This window comes from Miscanthus floridulus, chromosome 2 (assembly GCF_019320115.1).
Source record: "Miscanthus floridulus cultivar M001 chromosome 2, ASM1932011v1, whole genome shotgun sequence".
Taxonomy (NCBI): domain Eukaryota; kingdom Viridiplantae; phylum Streptophyta; class Magnoliopsida; order Poales; family Poaceae; genus Miscanthus; species Miscanthus floridulus.
Window position 1 is genome coordinate 158,881,863 of NC_089581.1, and position 12,577 is coordinate 158,894,439.

Below are 12,577 nucleotides of genomic sequence, written 5' to 3' on the forward strand. Positions count from 1 at the left end.
GCTTGGTACGCCATACTTGAGTTTTACTGAGTGCCTGAGCCTGTTCCATCTCTTTGTTCCTTAGGCGTTGCACCCTCCTCTTTTGGCTTCTCATCAAGTCTCCTAGGCAACACTGGCCTTCCGGCCACGTGTATCTTCTTTCAGTGCCTTCCTCTTCATGATCAGCCCAGTCTTGTCCAATGACTCTTTTTCCCAATCGATCATGAACACTTTCGTTTTTTAAGCGTCGATCCTTGTTGTTATGATGATATGCATCTTGAGCCTGGATAGACCGGTGGTTGGTTTGAGATTGCTTATACTCCCGATATTGATTGCTACATTCTAGACAGTCGTGTCTGGTAGGCAACTTCAAACCTTCATTCTAGCAATGCCTAAAGAAGGGACAATTCTAATGTAATTTAGCTTGTTCCCTTTCATACTTCTCTTCTTCTAATTGATGCTGGTATGCTTGATGTTTTAACCAACATTGATAATCTTTTTCCTTCTACCACTGCCATTTATTCAACAGAATCCAAGTTGTGACCCATGGCTTTGATGTCTCTGCTTTCGACGTCTTCCTCTGCTCGTATCGGCTCTTTTGTTTGGCACAATGTCTTCTAATCTCTCTGTATTCATCAGCTCATATTTGCATTTTGGGATCAACTGTCCCAGCTTCTCTTGATTTGGTTAATGTTAGGACCTTGGTTTTTCCTTTGAACAGCCCAGCATCAACCATGTTCTGATCTCCTAGGAAAGGATTATCATCGACTTTCATCTTCCAAGGTGTATCGAATTTGAGCCTCCCTTGCTGAATAGCTCTCTGTATATGCTGCCTGAAGATTCTGCATTCATTAGTGGAATGAGAAGTAGCGTTATAGAATTTGCAGAACTTCTTGTTCTTCAACTGATCAGGGGGCAACATGACATGACCATCGGTCAACTTGATCTGCCCCTTCTCAAGCAAGAAATCGAAGAGCTTGTCTGATTTGGTAACATCGAAGTCATAACTCTCCTCAACTCCTCTTTCCCAAGGATTTGGCACCATCACTATCTTCTTACCCCAATTCCATTCAGCTGCAGCAACCTCTTCTTCATCTTCATAGCCGTCATCGACTAAATATGGATCGTAAGCTTTGGCCACTGAGGTACTCTTCTAGAATCGGGTATCTCTGCGTATGCTCTGGAATTGGCTATTAAGTGCTGCCACTCATTGAACTAATTGACCCAAGTTGTCAAATTCCTATCCTAGCAGTTTCTCTTTCCACATCGGCAACATTCCTTGGATGGCTAAAATAGCTAGTTGATCATCGGCCAAGCTCAACGAGAAACACAGATTCTTAGGCCCCGTTTGGTTAGGCTTTTGGCCCCAAAAGCCAAAAGCTCAACCAAAGGGGCTGCTTTTAGAGGGTGCCTTTTCAGAAGCAGCTGCTTTTCCGTAGTTCATTTTTGAAAGCTGGGTTGACCCTGCTTTTGGCTTTTAGCTTTCTGCTTTTCGAAATTGGTGGAATAAAAAGCTCTTCCATAGTTGTTTCAAGAGAGATAAAGATAAAATGTATATTTTATACTTGTTTAACTAAACAGCTTTCAGCTTTCCTACAGCTCACAGCCCACAGCAGCTTTTCCACAGCTCACAGCCCACAACAGCTTTTCCCACAGCCACAGCTCAACCAAACAGGGCCTTAGTCTCTCATAATCTCTGAAGAATTTCAGTGCCCGATTCATTAGTCCTCTATCTCATGGTTGTCAGATCGGTTATTTTCTTCTCTCCAGTCCCAGTGTAAAAATATGTATGAAACTTCTTCTCTAGGTCGGCCCAATTGGCAATGGAGTTGACCGGTAGTGATGAGAACCAAGTGAAGGCTGGCCCTGACAGGGACAAGGAGAATAAACGAACTCGATGGGCATCCTCAACTGACGCTTCGCCCAATTGTGTAAGATACCGTCTGACATATTCTATTGTGCTTGTACCATCTTGACTAGTGAACTTGGTGAATTCCGGGAGCCTATAATTTATAGGAAGGGCGACCAAATCATACCATTCTGGATATAGACGTTTGTACAAAAAAGTCATTCCTTTTGGCTTCAGACCGAACTGATTCTTCATCATCTCGGTCACCTTGAGTAGTAACTCGTCAGCTTGTGGATCTGGATTTCTTGGTACTTGCTGACCCATCTGTGGATTGAAATCCCGCATGCCTTGATATCCTAGATTTGGTATCATGTGGAGGGTGTTATAATCCGTGCCATAATGATAGCCTTGTGGAATCTTAATCTATTAGGTCCTTTGCTGGCTTGCTGCTTAAAGTCTCTGATTATAGACATAAGGATCTATATCTCTATGGATTCTCTGAATGGATGGTGCTATCTTTTGAGCCGACGATGGTATGTGGCCTGATGTGCCAAAATTGATCATCTGGTTTTGACTTTGCCCCACTGGCTACTGCACATGCTGTACTGACGGTCCAGAATTGTACTGTATCTAATTTGTAGCAGTACTTGGAGTTTGTTCAGATGAACCTTGAATTGTCTGGACGCCACCATTACCAGTTGGTGCTGCTTCTTGATGACTAGTACCGACTTGATTCGTCCCTTGGGTCAATGGATCTGGAATATTATAACAAGTCGATCCAACCTGACCAACTGGAATTCCATAAATCGCCTCTTTCATGGCATTGTGAAATGCGTCAACGAAAGCTTCATTGCGGCTTGATATGGCATCACGAACAGACTTGTCTATGGCTTCCGTAAAGAAACACATGTCTTCTGCTTCGACCATATCTATGTGCCCATGTAGTAGAACTCTTGGTAGTGGAAATTTCTGAATAATTGTGCTGTCATGTGTTTTGGTGTAGGACAACAAACACTTCTTCTGAAATTCTTCCGTAGCTTTGTTGATGGTATCCTTATCTTCATCTGGTAGGTCTTCATAATGTACCATAAGGGTGCTGTCAGTATTGTGAACCGCCATGCTGACTGTGGTTTCCCACTAGGCGTGCTAGAAACATGTGTCGATACAGAATTTCATCCCATGCCGAGGACACACGCAGCAAGCCGAAAGGGTCTGCTCGATGGAGCAGATCCGCCTAGCTTCAGCGCAGGGGTGGTCGATCCTACGCAATCCTCTCAAGGCATGCCAGTCAATTTGACCCTGCAATTGACAAGAAGAGAAAGTTCATCAGTAATTAAGGGTGGAACTTGCCGATGTTACCAGACAGTCCCGAATATACGGCTGTGAGAGCTGATATGAAAGGAAATCGGCTAAATAGCTGATTCCAGTATATTCATGAGAATAAGTCAGTTAGAGCTCATGGGGTCGTGTGAAGAGAATCGGTTATCATTCAGGATAAACATCATTTAAACGAATATTAATCCATGGCAATAAGATATCAATGATGATCAGTCCATGCTGAGCCAATGATTACGAGTAACCGAACTCCTTTTTATGTAAAGAAACAATTCAACATCACTTAATCATTTAATAAAGATAAATCTAATGAACATGTTAGATCTCATCTATCGCCATGACCAGTGGGGCACGAGGCAGAATCATATAGGTCGTAGAAACAACAAAAGACTCGACGACCCTAACTCATTACTAATATCAGTGGGGCATGAGGCAGAATCATGCAGACTGTAATACAATAATAAGATCATGGGGCTAACATATCTTTCAACTTATCTCTACTTCAATGATCTCGTAATGTGAACAGTTCATGAAAGCATGCGATATCGGCTAAACAGCCGATTCAGGCATAGCGCACAGTTAAGGTCATGTCTTCTCAAGAACGGGTCTATCAACCAACGATCCCCACTCCATGGTGCCAACAGTGGGGTGAGAGGTAGAATCCCATAGGCCGTGATGACGGGCCATGAAATGGTTCTTGCTAACCGATAGATTTACTCAAGATCGAACATGCCTTAACCGCATGCTATGCATGATTAAGATTGACGCAAAACAACCGATAAAAACATAAATCATCGCTTAAGATGTAGATTAGATCAGTTTCAGATTAGTAAACGATGAGTTAAACAAGATATAAGGCCGATCTAGACCAATCTCAATCAGGCAGAGTGATATTGCTGTAATTAGATAAACAATGAAAGCAATAAGCAATACCGGTAAGTTAATGAATCTACCAAAGACTGCCACTCTATGATAGAGCCGATAACTTGACCTTGATCCAATTTAAGCAGTGGGGTGTGAGGCAGAATCACACAGGCCATACTTGAATTAGGCAAGAGTCGATAACTAGCTTATACTAGAGCCGTAGTGGGGGTCGACCAGATCGATGTAGCCATACGAACAGAGGTATAAACTATGACGGTACTTACAACAAGCAGTGGAGGTCGACCGGATCGATGCAGCCGTACTTGCCGAAGAACTCACCGAGATCTACTCTACACCTACTCCTAAGGGGTGGCCGGAGCCAAAAAAAAAGTAATTGACTTATATTTGATTGATTGGTTCTCCTTTTACAATAGCTGAGGTTTGGTATTTATACCCGGGGCCTAAAATGAACCCTACTCGAGTACGACTTAATATAATCTTTGGCATAATGAAAACATTCCTAATTTAAGATAACTTGGACTCTAATCTTTCCCTTTTTGTAGAGTCTAGCATGTCTCGTCTCAGCGCCGATCATAGCCTCCGTCGTTATCTACTGGCGCTATCTGAAGAAAGCCAATTCTAGCATTACATCCAAATCAGCTGGTTTCGATCTGCACGCAACTGATCCCCTACTGTCATGATCCTAGGAGCTCCTGAGCTTCTAAGACCCTTCTACCAAATTCCGGTGTAAATAGGTGTTACAATTATACCCCCCTTAAAATGAATCTCGTCCTCGAGATTCAGACGATGCTTACTCAAAAAGCTGTGGGTATGTTTTTCTCAGATCCTCCTCTCTTTCCTAGGTAGCCTCATCTTCTGTTTACCGACTCCACTGAACCTTGCACATCTTTATAACTCAGCTCCTCATAACCCTTTCTACCATCTCCAAAATATTTACCAAAGATTTCTCATATGTACGATCTTCCTTAACTATAAGTTCCTCTAACGGTATCTGTTCCTTAGGTACACACAGACACTTGTTTAATTGAGACACATGGAACATATCATGTACACCTGACAAACTCTCAGGCAATTCCAACTGATAAGCTACTTCACCACGTCTCTCTAAAATCTTGAAAGGCCCAATATACCTTGGTACTAACTTTCCTTTCATGTTAAACCTTTTCACACCTCTCATCGGTGACACCTTCAAGTAAACATAATCTCTGACTTCGAAAACCAATTCTCTCCTCTGAGTGTCAGCATAACTCTTCTGTCGAGACTGTGCTATTCTCAAGTTATCCCTAATCATCCTTACTTGCTCTTCTACGTCTCTTAAAACATCCGGTCCGAACACTTGAGTTTCTCCCATTTGATTCCAAAACAACAGGGTTCTACACTTTCGTCCATACAAAGCCTCGAAAGGTGCCATCTTGAGACTCTTCTGATAACTGTTGTTATATGAAAACTCTACATAAGGCAAGCTCTTGTCCCAACTTGTACCATACTACAATGCACAAGCTCTCAACATATCCTCTAATATTTGATTAATCCTTTTAGTTTGCCCATCGGACTGCGGGTGATACGTTGTCCTAAAATTCAACTTTGTTCCCAATGAGGTATGTACTATTTGCCAAAAGTGTGACATGAATTGAGTACCTCTGTCAGACACAATCTTCTTTGGAACACCATGCAGACATACTATTCTTTCCATATATAATGCAGCCAGTTGGGGTCTAGTATAGGTAGTCTTGACCGATAAGAAGTGAGCAACTTTATTTAACCAATCCACTATCACCAAAATTGAATCATAACCTCTCTAAGTGCGTGGTAACCCCACAATAAAATCCATACCAACTTCTTTCCACTTCCACTCAGGTATCCTCAGTGGTTGTAGCAATCCTGTAGGTGTCCAGCTCGAACATGAGCGGAGGAAGAGGAAGGCCCTAACGTGTGGGCCTGGGGTGTCAGCGGAACCAGAGAGAGAGGGCGAACCACTACGGCTTCAGCTAGGTCGCCTGCTAAGCGGGCCACTGAAAGCTCTATTTTGCTTTTGGTGAATTCATGAAACCCTAAGTGCTAACCTAGTTTATCAAGTGATCATGAGATAGGTAGCACATTCTAAGTGGTGAAGCAAATGAAGATCATGACATGATGATGGTGATGCCATGGTGATGATCAAGTGCTTGGACTTGAAAAGAAGAAAGAGAAAAACAAAAGGCTCAAGGCAAAGGTATAAATAGTAGGAGCTATTTTGTTTTGGTGATCAAGACACTTAGAGAGTGTGATCACATTTAGATTCAATAGCCATACTATTAAGAGGGGTGAAACTCGTATCAGAATACGGTTATCAAAGTGCCACTAGATGCTCTAACTCATTGCATATGCATTTAGGATCTAGTGGAGTGCTAACACCTTTGGAAATGTTTATGAAAATATGCTAACACATGTGCACAAGGTGATACACTTGGTGGTTGGTAAATTTGAGCAAGGGTTAGGAACTTCACCGGTGGAGTGTCCGCCCGTAGAGTGTGGACAGTCCGATGGTGCCACCGGCGCCCTAGACAGAAAAGACGGAGGTCACTATAAGTGACCGAACACTGGTCTTGGTTGGACCGACGCGTCCGGTCAGTGGCAGCAGAGGGCGCACAACGTCGGTCTCTGACCGAACGCTGGGTCACTCAGTGACCGGACACTAACAGGGTGCATCCGGTCCTACTGATGTGGTAGTGGACAGAGGAGTCGCCGAGTGATCGGACGCTGGGTGTGTCCGGTCGAGTATGACCGGACATGTCCGGTCGTGAAAAGTCATCTCTGGATGCTTACTAGAAACGACCGGACGCTGAGGTTCAGCATCCGGTCACTTTGAGCTGCTGTGTCCAGTCATCACTTGACCATTAAGATTAGGCGATCAACATTTGAAGAGAGGGGACACGTGGCATGCATCGCGTGACCAGACGCTGAGGTCCAGCATAGGTCAATATGACCAGAGCATCCGGTCACCCCGTGTTGTGCCTAGTGAAGGGGTACAACGGCTCTATTTCATGGGGGCTCCTATTTAAGCCCCATGGCCGGCTCAAGCTCACATTCTTTGACCATTTTGTATTAACATAGCAACCTTGTGAGCTTAGCCAAAGCCCTCCCACTCATCTTCATCATTGATTCATCATCTTTGTGAGATTAGGAGAGAATCCAAGTGCATTGCTTGAGTGTTTGCATCTAGAGACACTTAGTGTTCGTGTTTCGCTATGAGATTCACTTGTTACTCTTGGTGGTTGCTGACACCTAGATGGCTTAGAGCAGCAAGGATCATCGAGCGGAGGGTGGTGATTGTCTCCGGCTTCGATCATGGTGATTGTGAGGGGTTCTTGACCTTTCCCTAGCGGAGAGCCAAAAGGTACTCTAGTGAATTGCTCGTGGCTTGTATGATCCTCATCTTGTGTTGGTTGTGCATCACCCTATTGAGGGTTTGGCATGTGATACCAATTAGCGCGTGAACCTCTAAGTGAGTGAATTGCCACAACGAGGAGTAGCTTGCCGGCAAGCAAGTGAACCTCGGTAAAAAAAATTATTGTGTTCATCATTTGATTCTGAGGTGATTGGTCTTCATTGGTATTCATTCTTGTGATTGTTTGGCTCCTTCCTCGACACGGCGATATAAACATCTTGCTCACTCTCTTTACATTACCGCAAACTAGTTGTCAGAGCTTGTTAGTTTGGTTAGTGTGGCTCTTTAGTTAGCTTTTGAGAGCACACTAACTTAGTGTAGTGTCATAACTATTGTGTAGATAGAAACTATATAACCTAGAACTGTGGTAGGAGGCTTGCTATTTTAGTAGGCTAGCAAAACACTTGCTTTGCCTCATAATTATCTAACCGGTTTGTTAAGTGTTGTTGTAGATTTTTTTTGATAGGCTATTCACCCCTCTCTAGCCATTAGGACCTTTCAGCCACGCGGGCGAAGAAAAGAGGCGGGCCACGGGGAAGAACAAAAGGGGAGGAAGCAGGCTAGTGGCTTGCTAGGCCTGCAAGGAAGGGAGTGAGGCCGAGCGAGCTGGGCCAACAGGCTGAAAGGGGAGAGGGAGAGACTTTTCCCTTTTCATTTTCTTTTCTAAATTTCCAAAGCAATTTTGAATTCCTTTTGAATTTTGAATCAATCCACTCAACACCAAACATAAATATGCAGCAACATGTATGCACAAGCATATATGTAGGTCTTATATTTGATTTTAATTTGATAAAATTTATTGTTTTTCTATGTTGCATGCACACACTAATGCATAAATAAATCCAATTCACCTATTTTTTAAAATGTTGCAAAATTTTTTGGGTGTTACACGTACTGTCTCACAGAAATGGCGATTTGCAAACCAATTTATCCTAGCTGGGTACCCCGAAACACATGCCCCGTATATACCCTAGGCACAAACGAGACCAACCAATTCCACTCCTATCACGGGGTCTAGGTCCCCGTCCAAACTTGGACTCCAAGCCCCCACATTTGAGACCCGGTCTCAGAATGGTACTTAGACCTCCATCTTTCCCTGCCTACAATTAGTCGGTCCGGAAAGAGCCAGAACCCACGACAAGAGCATAACGAGCCTTCCCGTTCCCATAAGCAAGTATGTGCTTAGGATAATAAGCCTATGACCTGACTACAATCCACAGCAATGGATGGTCCTCAATCGACACAGGTGGAACAAGTGCAATCCGAGCCTCACTCGAATGCCTAACCAAGTCTAGATCCAAAGTACCATTTCACCCGGTCTCCAATTATCATTCATATATATTCCATGTGACAGTAATATAATAACAACAATAATATCTTTTCTATCTCTCGTGAGTGACAGGTACTCACTTGACTTCTACCAGGCGCTATAGCATAGCAATCTACACGATCCTGATGTAATAGTAGGACTCATAGGATAAGGATATATATATATATAGCAAGTGGGTTTTATTCAACTCCTCAAAACTTAATGCACAAGCTTAAAATAAAGTGCAGAATATTAGAGGTTATGCACGGGGGCTTGCTTGGGTAAGATATAACCAAAAGTTAGCATTCCATTATGGTGACACGATCATCAAGACACCATCTTTTCTGCTACTTCAGTAGACTCCATGATCCATCATTATTCCTATTATGATATACGTGGATGCAATGCAAAGATGTAAATAATCAACGACAACTACAACTCTAAAATACGATTATGCTCTACAAGCTAATGAGCTAGCTTTAATGACTAACGTACTAATCTACGTATCCACGTTGCCAAGTAAAGCTGTCGGTGCAAAAAACATGTCAATACGCCAGGCACACAGCAAGCCGGAAGGATCTGCTTGATGGAGCAAGGCTGGAGATCCGCTTGGCTTCAACGTAGGGCTACCTGATCCTGTGAATTCCTTCCGAGGCGTGCTAGTCAATTTAACCTGCAATTAACAAGGAGAGAAAGTTTATTAGTAATTTAAGGTGGAACATGTCGGTCTTCGCCTAGATAGTTCCAAGTGTGCCGCTTCGGGAGCAGCCAGACGAGAAAAAAGCGAATAAACGACCGATACGCGAATAAATCAACTATTTTCTGACCGTGAAGCTCATGGGTCGCAATTGATTTTATATTGACAAGTACAATGCACGCAAATGTAAGTAAAATCATCAGCTAGGTGAGTATTGCCAATGTAAAGCATTGAGCCAATGAATCTAATGAGAAAGGATATAGCATGCAAACAAATCGACTGTTTAGTACAACTAGATCTACGTACGCTCCGAATCTAATCTGTTACTATCAACAGTGAGGTTCGACCTGATTGATGACAACTATGGTGATAATAACAAACCAAAACCAAAGAATCCGTAAAACCATCTATACATTGACAGGCTTTTCGAAAGACACACTATATATGTGGATGCTCAGGCAAATCGACTAAAATAGCCGACTCAGGTGAAAAGGGACTACAACATGTGAACAATTGACTATTTAACATGGACAACCCTATGAACTCATCAGACCTAACCTGCTATCTCTAACAGTAGAGTTCGACCAGATCGATGGCAGCCATGATAAAGACAACAAATCAAACCTTTAAATCACACAGATCTATTCACATTTAATAAAATTATGGAGACACACTGTAGGCGTTAAAGCATGGGCGATCGGCTATTTAGCCGATGCAGGCATAGCAAATATTTAAGGTCATGCCTGATCGAGAACAAATCTACCAACTAGCATCCTCCAATCTAAAGTGCCATCAGTGGGGATCGACTGAATCGTTGCAGCCATAATAGCAAACTATAGACTAGATTTAACTACCCAGTAAACCTCTTTAAGATCATACGTGCCTTAACCGCGTACTATGCACGATCAAGATCGAAGTAGAACAGCCGATAAAACGTAACCCGTCACTCATTGTAAGAAATATCATATTGTAACAAAGCAAAGGATGGACTTAAAAGATGTGAGGCCGATCTAGATCGATCTCGATCGGGTAGATTGATATTGCTGAAAACTAAATAACAATAAGAACATCAACAAGATCGGTAACTTAATGAATCTACCCAAAGGATGTTACTCTTAGGTAGAGCCGATAACTTGACCTTAATCTAATTCGAGCAGTGGAGGTCGAACCTAACCGATGCAGCCATACTTGAACTAGATAAGAGTCAATAACTAGCTTATACTAAAGTTCACAGTGGAGGTCGAACTTAACCGATGCAGCCGTACAAACAAAAGCATAAGCCATGATGGTACTAACAGAGAAGACGGAGATCGGCCGGACTGATGCAACCCTGTTTGTCGAAGAACTCATCGAAATCTACACTACTCCTACTCCTAAGGGTTGGCGTAAAGCCAAAAAAGTAACTTGTATTGGTTGATTAGATTGATGTCTTTTTACAATAGCCGGGGTCCAATATTTATACCCAGAGCTTAAGCATGAATCCTACTTAAATACGATTCATTACAATCTTTGGTATAAAAGAAAACATTCTTAACTTAAGATAACTTGGACCCTAATCTTTCCCTTTTTGTAGAGTCGACATGTATTTCCCAACGCCAATCGTAGCTTATTGTCGTTATCTGCTGACGTCATTCGAAGAGAGCCGATTCCAGTGCCGCATCTAAACTAGCTGATATCGATCCTTATGCAATTGATTCCTTGATGACATAATCTTGGAAGCCTCAAATTCCCGTGTTTTTCTTCCCAAATTTTGGTGTAAACAAAGGCTTTGTCTCCAGAAAAATGTTCTAGTTTTAAAATCCTAAGGTGTTTCGGCATTTTATTGATTAAACATATATTTTTGAACTTGGGTTTATTTAGCTACCTTAGCAAACTAATTATTATGGATCTACAAAAATTACCGTGAGCACCTAATAATGTGAGGAATTTACTATGAAAGCTTTAGAGCCAACACTATCACCAATTTATCACAAAAATTCCTACAAGTTTATATCTTACAATATTAAGCATCTTAAATTAATTAGATAACTCCTAAAAATATTATAAAACTATGTGAACAAAATATACTAGCAGATAAATCATGATTTTAGGAAATTACCAAAATTGGTTTTACATTTTTTGGTTAACTACACAATTTTATATTGAATTTATAAGTTTACCTTAGAAACTAAATTAGAAATACTTAGAAAAGGAAAAGGGCCGGCACCCACCTCATCTGCCCTGGCAGCCCAGCGCGTTGCGGTGGCCCAGTATGGCCCAAGGACGGAGGTGCCCACACGGGCGTGCTCATTTTGCAAAATAGGACTCATATTTTTGGACAATTAAGGGGCACACCACAACACTATTACAACAGATTCAAGTTTTGCACTTAGGACCCTGGAATGTGTTGCCTTTGCAACGGGGTGGTCCTCGGCGTCCCCACGCGCGACGGCGTGGCTCTAGTCAACACAGGATCTGCATGCCGGCCTACCGAGGGCCAAATTAGTGCGTCCAATGGACCTGCTGGGACCCGTGGGCCAATGCGCAATGGTGAGAGGCAGCGGAAAGTCCAATGGTGTGCTACTCAACACTAGCCTCAACGATGGTGGATCCGTACGGTGACGCAAGCATTTCGGCGAGCCTACGCCCTCACAGAAAGGTAGAGATGGCAGAGAAGCATCATTAGCTCATCGGGATGTATGCTATAGTGATGGTTGAAGCAAGGAAAAGCTGAGGTGGTCTAGCCACGTGTGTTCGGGCACGGCGACGACGCCCCAAGCCGGACATCGATGCGTCACCACTTCACCGACAAGGTCCTTGGCCAAAATAGTGTGCGCACCGGAAAGAGGCAGTCAAGGCGAGCGTAGGGTTACGAGCAATCGAACTTCTACCACTCCTACATGCCTTACCTCCCAACCTACCAATTCGGCGGCGCCCACGGCCGGCGGTGAGCAAAACACCAAATTGCCGATCGTAGTGATCGGCCGGGCTTGAGGGGAACATGGCGCGTAGCTGACTACCTATGCCACCCACTGATGCGGGGAATTGCGCTGCAAAGCCTAAGCTAGAGATTTAGAAAGGAAGAAATGGTGTGCTGCCGCTGCTACGTTGTGGGCA